This window comes from Crocodylus porosus, unplaced genomic scaffold (genome assembly GCF_001723895.1).
Source record: "Crocodylus porosus isolate Cpor-Errol unplaced genomic scaffold, CroPor_comp1, whole genome shotgun sequence".
In the NCBI taxonomy this organism is placed as follows: Eukaryota; Metazoa; Chordata; order Crocodylia; family Crocodylidae; genus Crocodylus; species Crocodylus porosus.
The window spans coordinates 36934947-36943182 of NW_017728909.1; the positions used below are offsets into that span (position 1 = coordinate 36934947).

The window sequence follows — 8236 nt, forward strand, 5'->3', positions numbered from 1 at the left end:
TGCCTCATGCCCCGAACAGATGCGGAGAATTCCGGAGAGTAGGGGTCAGTGCTGCATCATGACATGCTGAGGCCCTAAACTGTGTCCAATTTAAGAGGCCCCATACAATAAAAATAATCCAATATATGTATATTTTTCTCATAGAATGAAAATATTCATATTTAGAGTCATTTTCCCATATCTACTTTATCTCTCTTTAATTACCAACTGATTATTATAAAACTTGATATTGAGTCAGGTTTTTTTTTTCTTATTTAGAGGCCCCTCATATTGTGAGATTCGAAATTGTAGTTTAAGTAGCTTAAGCCTAAATCTGGCACTGGGAGGGGTAACTCATGCTGGACACCGAGGGAGAAGATGTTTCTGAAGGAGCAGAGGCACTGGTGAGTGACTTGAATTGTGGGGTGCAGGTCCCCTAGGGGGGTTGCTGGTGGGGGAGAGAGGGGCTGGCAGGGGAGGGGGATAGGACCTCGGGAGGGCAGAAATTAGCTATAAATTACTTAAACAGTGGCTAAATATAGTTTTTATTTTTCCTTTGAAATCCCTCTGCAGCTTGATAACACCTTTCTAATGAGGCCTATAACCCCTGTATTGGAAAAGAGAAACTGTTTTTGTGACAGAGGGAGCCTTTCAGGAGAAGGTAATGATTCTTTGGCTTTTAGAAGATAATTAGGGCCTGTTCATTCAATCCCTATCTCACAGCAGGAACATACAAGCCTCATGAAATCTCTTATCTGTGTTTGTTGTTATGGCATACTGAAATATTGCTTGAGAGCCCATGCAGTCTTCAAAGTCTCTGTCTCCTAGCTGCACCAGGACAAGAAAGTCACAAGTCTATGAACTGGATGGATGAGGATATAAACTGAACGATTCGGGAACTTCATATTGAACTGTGTATGGAACGTGTTCTAAATTCTGTTATTGCAATAAGTTACACTCTGGATTGCCTGCACTTTGCTGAGAAACATTTAGCTCAGAACATAGCGATTATAAACCATATTAATTTTGCTGAAGACCCAAATTCTATTTATATGGTATGATCCATGAAGAGGATGAGCCTGTGGTACCCTACACAGAACATTTAATTGGGACAAGAAATTATGAATTTCTGCTCCTGAGAAGTTTAGCCAGGATATAGTATAAAACTAGCAAAAGCAATACATTTTGTACAGATTTTGATGGAAACAGATCTTATTTAAAGGCATTTTCACTGATGTCATCCTTCAGTCTTTTGGGTAAGGGGTGTGAGGATGCTTTGAATTGAACCTTGGATAGGTATGGGGATCTGTTGACCTAAGAAACATAACAGAAGGTTAGTGGGGGACTTGCACTATCACCTCTTCTGTTCAATATATTTATACCTATAAATGTAAAGAGGGGTCCCTCCAAAGGACATATTGGGACATGTCAGAAGAAAAATCTGTGGAGAAATTGAGAACAATCACCCTCAAGTAACCAGACCTATTGACTACATCAGGGTGATCTGTTTACACCTATGGACATAATAAAGAGACCAGGGTGTGGTGACCACCCCTCAACAAGACATCTTGAGGCATGACTAAGGAAAAAGCTAGAAAAACAAAAAATTGTGATGGTAACCACCCTCAATTATCCAGGCCTGATGGCTACAACAGGATGGTTTGTTTATACCTAAGAATAGTCCAAAAAACCTGGCAGGGTAGTACCACCCCAAACTTGAATAGATTTGATTTTGTCACAGTTTCTCTACAGGGACAAATCAAAGACCAGTATGCAAAAAACAGTGCCGTCCTTGATGATGTGTCCCATCACTGTACCAACTGGAGAGAGACCTCATACATATTAAAATCAGAATCCATCAGGGTATAAACCCTAAAGTTTGTGTGAGAAATAACATCCAGAAAAAGGGGTTAATCTGCTTAAGGGCAGGATCCTGGTATGTATCCATTATTTTTACTCTATATGCATATAGACACCTTTTCTGTTTGCTTAATGATTACACTATCTGTTACTGCTTCTTTTGGTTCTTATTATAGAGGGAACTGCTTATTAGGAAAACAGCAAACACCTCTAATTTCCCTCATGGAAAAAACACCTTCCTGCTGGTGGTCAATCTGCATCACAACAGAGCCAGGTATATATTAATTATTTCTACTCTAATGTATATGCATACACTTATTTTGTCTAAGCACACTATCTTATTGTATTTTTGGTCTCTGTTAGAGGACTTATAGAGTGAAAAAGCAACAGATGCACTGAGGAAACTCGTCTCAGAAAGGTAAAAATTAATTTAATATGTTGATTACCTGTGCTTTAATATAAGCACATTTGGTCATAACACTAACTGTACGTGTTTGTTCCTAAACAGAAACAACCACTCCAGAAGGTCAGTTGGAGCACACATGTACCTCTGTGTCTTTACCCTGTAGTGAAAGGTACGTTTTCTGAAATTGGGCCTTTGAAATGTGTGTGTTTTGGGGTGATTGCTTTTGATTTCTGCAGAAGTGTTTTTAAAAGCTGGAGGCTTCTTTTCAGAGTAGTGATATGTATATGATATAACATTTTTGCATGTCTGTTAACATCTAGCTTATGCAGGTGGGGTGGCTTTTAATTTTGGTAAGGGCATCTTTCAGACGTGGTGGTATGTATGCTGTTAAGCACAGGCATTTTATTTTCTGAAAACTAGATTTGTGGGCCTTTTTTGGGGTGGTTGCCTTTAATTTTGCAGAGGGGTTTCTAAAGGTTGGGAAGTCTTCAGAGTTGTGGCATGTATATAATGATATGGTTTAGGATTCCATTTGTGGAAAATGAATTCTCGATGCCAAGATGTAAATTTTATATTTCCTAAGCAATACCAGCAAAGGAGGTGATGTTCCAGAGAATCGGCTTCCAGAAACACCGGAGGGCCAGGAATTAGACTGAAGGCCTCTTACAACATTAATGCAAAATCATAGAAAAGATCAGCCTGAGGATCAGCATGCCAGAAAGACAGAGCAGAAGGACTTGTTTGTTTGTTTGTAGACTGCACAGTACCTCAGAGGAAAATGCCACCAAACCCTGAGAGAACTGCGTGTAAAAACACAAGAATTCACATTTCCAAAGCTGGTGCTTTGCGGCTTATGAATAAGGAACTCATGACTGATTACATGCACATTAGAGAAGTCTCAGAATGAGCTTTGCTATCTGATTTTGAAAGATGATGATTATTGTACCCATCCTGCTTTGAAAGATCATGATTATTGTTGGAGCAAAAACACAAATTTTGTACAGAGAAGGAGTGGTAAACTTGGGGGTAAGTAGCAGGAGGCAAAAAGTCAGAGCCTTCTTAAACATGAGTCCAAAAGGCTAAGTGGCTGCTGAGGAAAAAATAAGCAACCCTTTAGTGAGGGTAACCCTGGGGATCCCACAAGTGTTCCTTCTCTTCATAAACCTATGGAGCTAGAGTGGGGGTGATAGTGGTGACTGCAGGGACCCCATAAATGCTCCCCCTCCGCCCAATCCTGTGGAGTGGAGAGTTGGAGTGACAGTAGTGATCCTAGGGACACTACAGGACTCTACAAATGCTCCCTCTCTATCCGAGCCTGAGGGAGATGACTGGCATATGGAATGGGTGAGAAGGTAGGAGTGGCCTACAGCAAGGTTTAAGAGCAGAGAGATATGTAGAGGAGTTTCATGTTGTGAATTTGGAGTTGGTGCCATTACATGCGGCATATGCAGCCATAAGAAGGTTACAGCAAGTTGTAGTGCATCTCAGATGGTTATACTCACCTAATGACTATGTCTGGTTCCATATGGACATTTAAAAATCTCAAGAATATAAACAGTTATTCATTTGAATGATCTGAACATTGACACCTTTCTAGAGTGGATCAGTAAACTCTTACAAAGTTGAAGAGAACTGCTATTTTTTTCAACATTCTACCTGCATGTGCTCCTTGTAAGAGCTGTTGGTAGAGATGCCCCTAGTTCTATCCCCCAATTCCCAGTTCATAACTAAAAAGAGGCAGTGTTTAATTGACCTAACTACCTTTGATACCAACTTGTGTTTTGTAGGCACAAATGCCAAGCTGTTACACGGCACAAATCAGCTTTGCAGAAAGTTGGGGTGGTCACCCCAGAAAAAGGTTTTTTCTCAGTGAAGTGTCATTATTCAAAGATCTTGTGCAGTTTAACATCCATATAATAATTCATAAGGAAAAAATGGGGTGGGGTGTATTTAAGACATGTGATATGCCTAAGTACCCCAATAGCTGTTTCATTCTGTTGCATAGTAAACATTATTATGGTGTTCTGGATGTGAAAAAGGTGTTTGGTGTGAGAAGTTGTTGCAAACTTTGTCAGACTTTGTACAGACATAGTCACATGCGTAGATTCTGGTGCTATCTCTGTCTGAGCTTGGACTGCGCAGACAATGTGGGTGAGGCGCAGAGATGCCATAGCTGTAAACTTTGCTGTCAATCTAAGGAGTGTTTAGAGTGGCACAGAGCTCTGGCCTCCAAAAACCAGATCAAGTGTATGACAAACGTTGTGTTCTGTCACGGTTATATGGACAAAGGGCATGAATGTAAAGGAAGGGAATGCAAACAGTGTTATGAACAGATCTAAGAGATAAACAAGCATCGGTGCTTTATGTCCAGGATTAAAAACCCTGAAATAGGAGAGGGTTTTATATATATATATATATATTTTTTTTTTTATATAATTTTGAATGCATGCAAGAGACAGGGAAGCACATCTCCAATTACATTTTTCATGATGGACTTAGCGGCTAAGACCCAAAAGACAGAAAGGACTTGAGAATTTAAGGGTACAGAGTATCTGTCTAACTTCATTTTCATTTCTTCATTAAGGTGTTTATGGATACAAAGTTCCATGAATACACCTTCATTGGCATTTGGCATCAGTGCCAAAAGCTATGATGGCTCCTACATTGTTATCCAGTTACTGAAGGAAAAAATGGGCATGAATCTCATTACGCAGGGCAGTAAACTTGTGCATAGAAGTGATTAGCCTAGGTATCCACTTCATAGTTTTCTTAAACTTCTTGCCAGTGAAGCTTAGCAAGCTTCCATGGGTGATTTGAAGAGTGCAAAGGCTATTTCCCACACCTTTTTAACAGCAGAAAATCAGTTATGTGGGGCCTCTCCCAAATATAGGGTATTATAGCACCAAATGTATGATGCCTGGTGAGAGAGAATAGTTTTTACAATGGTATCAGGATAATCATGACAAGGTCTTTGACTTGCAAAAGGAGCTAGCCTATTATTGCAAATAGGACAAACATTTTGAAGGAGGCCCCTGTCTGTATGGGCATATACAGGCTTATGTTTCTGAAAGACCAGACCATAGCACTTCTCCCACCAGACAACTATTGCAGGAAGAAAAAGAGATTTTCATCCCATCTATCCAGTGGCTGATGTATATCTTGGAGAGAGAAAATATTCAAATTGGCATGCCTTGCAGATGGGGAATTTCAGGTGGGGACCTATTTTTCTAAAATGGCTATGTCATCATTGATGTGAAAACCCACTGCCTTTTGAATTTCATGGCTTTTTTTTTTTTTCTTTTCAGGGGTGTGTCACATGCTACAAAGAAAAAGAGTGGAACCCCTTGATGGAGACAACCTATGGATTTTTTTTTTTTTTTTTAAGTACCAGCCACAGTACATGGCCGATTTATCTGAATAGAGCAGGATTTACTGTCTGGACCATTTGGGAGCAAGAGAGGAGGATGCTGTTAGAATAAGACAGGGAGCTCATAGAGCTCTTAGGCAGAACCCAGTTGCCTTCTGTGCTGCCTAGGGACACTCTTTGTGGAAAGAACTAACTCTGTCTATCTATATTACAAAATTAACCCTGGTGAACAAATGCACTATTATAATTTCACTAGCCTCTACCTTTTTGTAAACAAAACAAAAGAATACCCTGTTGGACACCTTGAGATCATCCGTGACAATTTTGGTCCCCTGTTGAGCTATTTTGGATTGGCAAGGGTAAAATTTCACCCTCTGAGGGGCCTTTTTTTTTTTCTTCCTGGGCTGCCTATCACAATGAATGGGAAACTTATTTTCCCACTGTGTTACAACTCCACAGAAACAAGACAGCAAAATTGTGCGCACACTGGTGAGGAGAGGCCCTTCTTGGGTACTTTGTGGTCATTTTGTACTAAATCATCAGAATACAATTTTAAAATGTGTTCAGATGATACCCCCTTGTTACAGTGGTGCAGGAAAAACACAGCCATCACTGTTGTCTGTGGGTATCACTATTATAATGGTTTCATCTGAAAAGCATTGCTGGTAGCATTCTTATTTAAAAAGAACATACTATTTAGAGGAAACAGAACACGGTTTTGGGGGTGACTGTACCACTAGGCTCAAGGGCCTTCAGGACAGCTGAGCCTTAGGGACCCAGTGAAAGAGGAACATATCTAAGAAAGTCTCTTTGGTGTAGCGATCTGTGGGTAAAACCCAGGAGAGCTGTTCTCAGTCCATCTTCACATGTAGTCAAGCAGGACGTTTCTCCACTGGTTTACCTCTGTAATGTTGTCAAAGACCCCATACATGATCAAGTTGATAGTGGTGGGCAAAGCACCAGCAAAGCATATTTCTCCTCTCAGGTTCCGGTTTTAATCGGGGAATCATGTTTATGGTCGGGAGACAGGTCAAAGGCATATAAGGTTTACCCCTGGGCAAACTCCTCATGGTTGATCAATGGGGAATGGTCTTTCATATGATTACTGGCCTTCTGTACCAGATGCATATATTCTCTCATGCAGTTACCATTCTCAAAATCTGGCTGTAGTGGTTTTGCTTGGATTTGTTCTCCATCAGTGTACAGGGCAACAAAATTAATATCGTAATGTTTTAAGTTGAAGGGGTTCTTAGCATAGTTCCTGCTAAAGGCATTGTTATCTACAAACCTGGTGATGACGAGCTTGGGCAGCTGTCCCAAAAACAGATTCTTCTGACTACTGACCTGGCTGCTGGCTGGGATGCTAGACGCTTTCATATTCATGTGGTCTATAGGGTATTTAGCATTGGCCATAAGCAAGGTCTTCGCATGGTTCACTCAAAGTGAGGGATATGTAATTTGTAGTTTACGCTATCTAACTGCCGAGTTATATTCAACTGCCTGAAAATAGACATCAGAAGGTAATTCATCAGGCCCACTGTGGCCCCATCATCAAGATTGCTTCTATCATGTTTTATCATCTTGCAGCAGAGGTACAGCAGCATGTTGTTCAAATCCATATAATCTTCACTATTCCCGGCAATGAAAAAGTCAAGGGGGGGACAGACTCTATAGTAGCCGATAGTGGGGGGGATCTCAATGCTGGTCTGTGTAGGGGCTATTTGAAACAAATCCAGTTCAGACTTGGTACACTCTTCAGACCCACAGTGAACAAAAGCTGTGTTGGTTAAAATATATTTCTTTTTCTTCCAAGACAGCACCCCTTCTTTCTCCCAGACAGCTGCTTGGTCTTGCCTGACCTGCTGATTTACTCTTTCTTTTAGGGGGCTGGGGCAGGCCTGTATGTCAAGGGCATGACAGATCTCTCTTTCTTTTAAGGCTCTTTTAATATACATAAGGTGAGATCCCTCCTGCTGTGCTGACTTGCCCACCTTATCTAGAACAACTTGGGAGATATGGCCGATCACATCTTTGGTTATGTTTTGAGCATGTTATTTAACATGGGGCTTAATCCCCAGACCTCTTCTCAAAAGCAGGATGGCTTTTCTAAAGATGTTGTGGAATGTGCCCTCTACAATGGCCCTGTACATCATGGGCACCCCTTTTTAACCAGGGAGACCATACCTTCCCTGAGCGTTGTAATAATTTCTGTACAAGGTAGGTTCCCCATAATCTTTTACCGTTACCATTGTGCTTTTTCTTATTTTAAAACCCCAAAGTTCTCTGGGGGTGCAGGTGAAGCTTCATGATCACCTTGCCAAAGCAAAATGAGACATGTCTATTCTGATCTATCTTTATGTCAATGCTGATTGTGTTGATGTAGTGCTGACATCAGTGGGGGGACATAATGTGGCTTGTTATAGTGACAATCTCATTTTTCTTCCATAGATACCCTCTCAATGTAGTGAGGGAACTGAAAAGTCCCTGACAAGCTGATGTCCTACAATTTCTCTGTAGAGATGCAATGAATTGAATTTTCCAGTAATATCGGCCGTAAAGGGTTTGTTTATTTATTTATTTTTAACAGTGGACCCTGGCTAGCAATCCCAAATTATAGGCTAGCT

At 40.8% G+C, this 8236-nt stretch overlaps 1 long non-coding RNA gene across 2 annotated transcripts; it reads left to right on the top strand.

Annotated features, from left to right (window-relative positions):
- Positions 1–260: 260 nt before the first annotated feature.
- On the top strand, positions 261–4559 carry LOC109307933. Of its 2 annotated transcripts, XR_002100413.1 has the most exons (5): positions 261–383; positions 553–2113; positions 2203–2257; positions 2348–2414; positions 2829–4559. It is a non-coding gene; the product is annotated as an uncharacterized LOC109307933 (long non-coding RNA). The 2 variants fall into 2 exon arrangements; XR_002100412.1 differs by having other exon boundaries at positions 553–2414.
- Positions 4560–8236: the final 3677 nt, after the last annotated feature.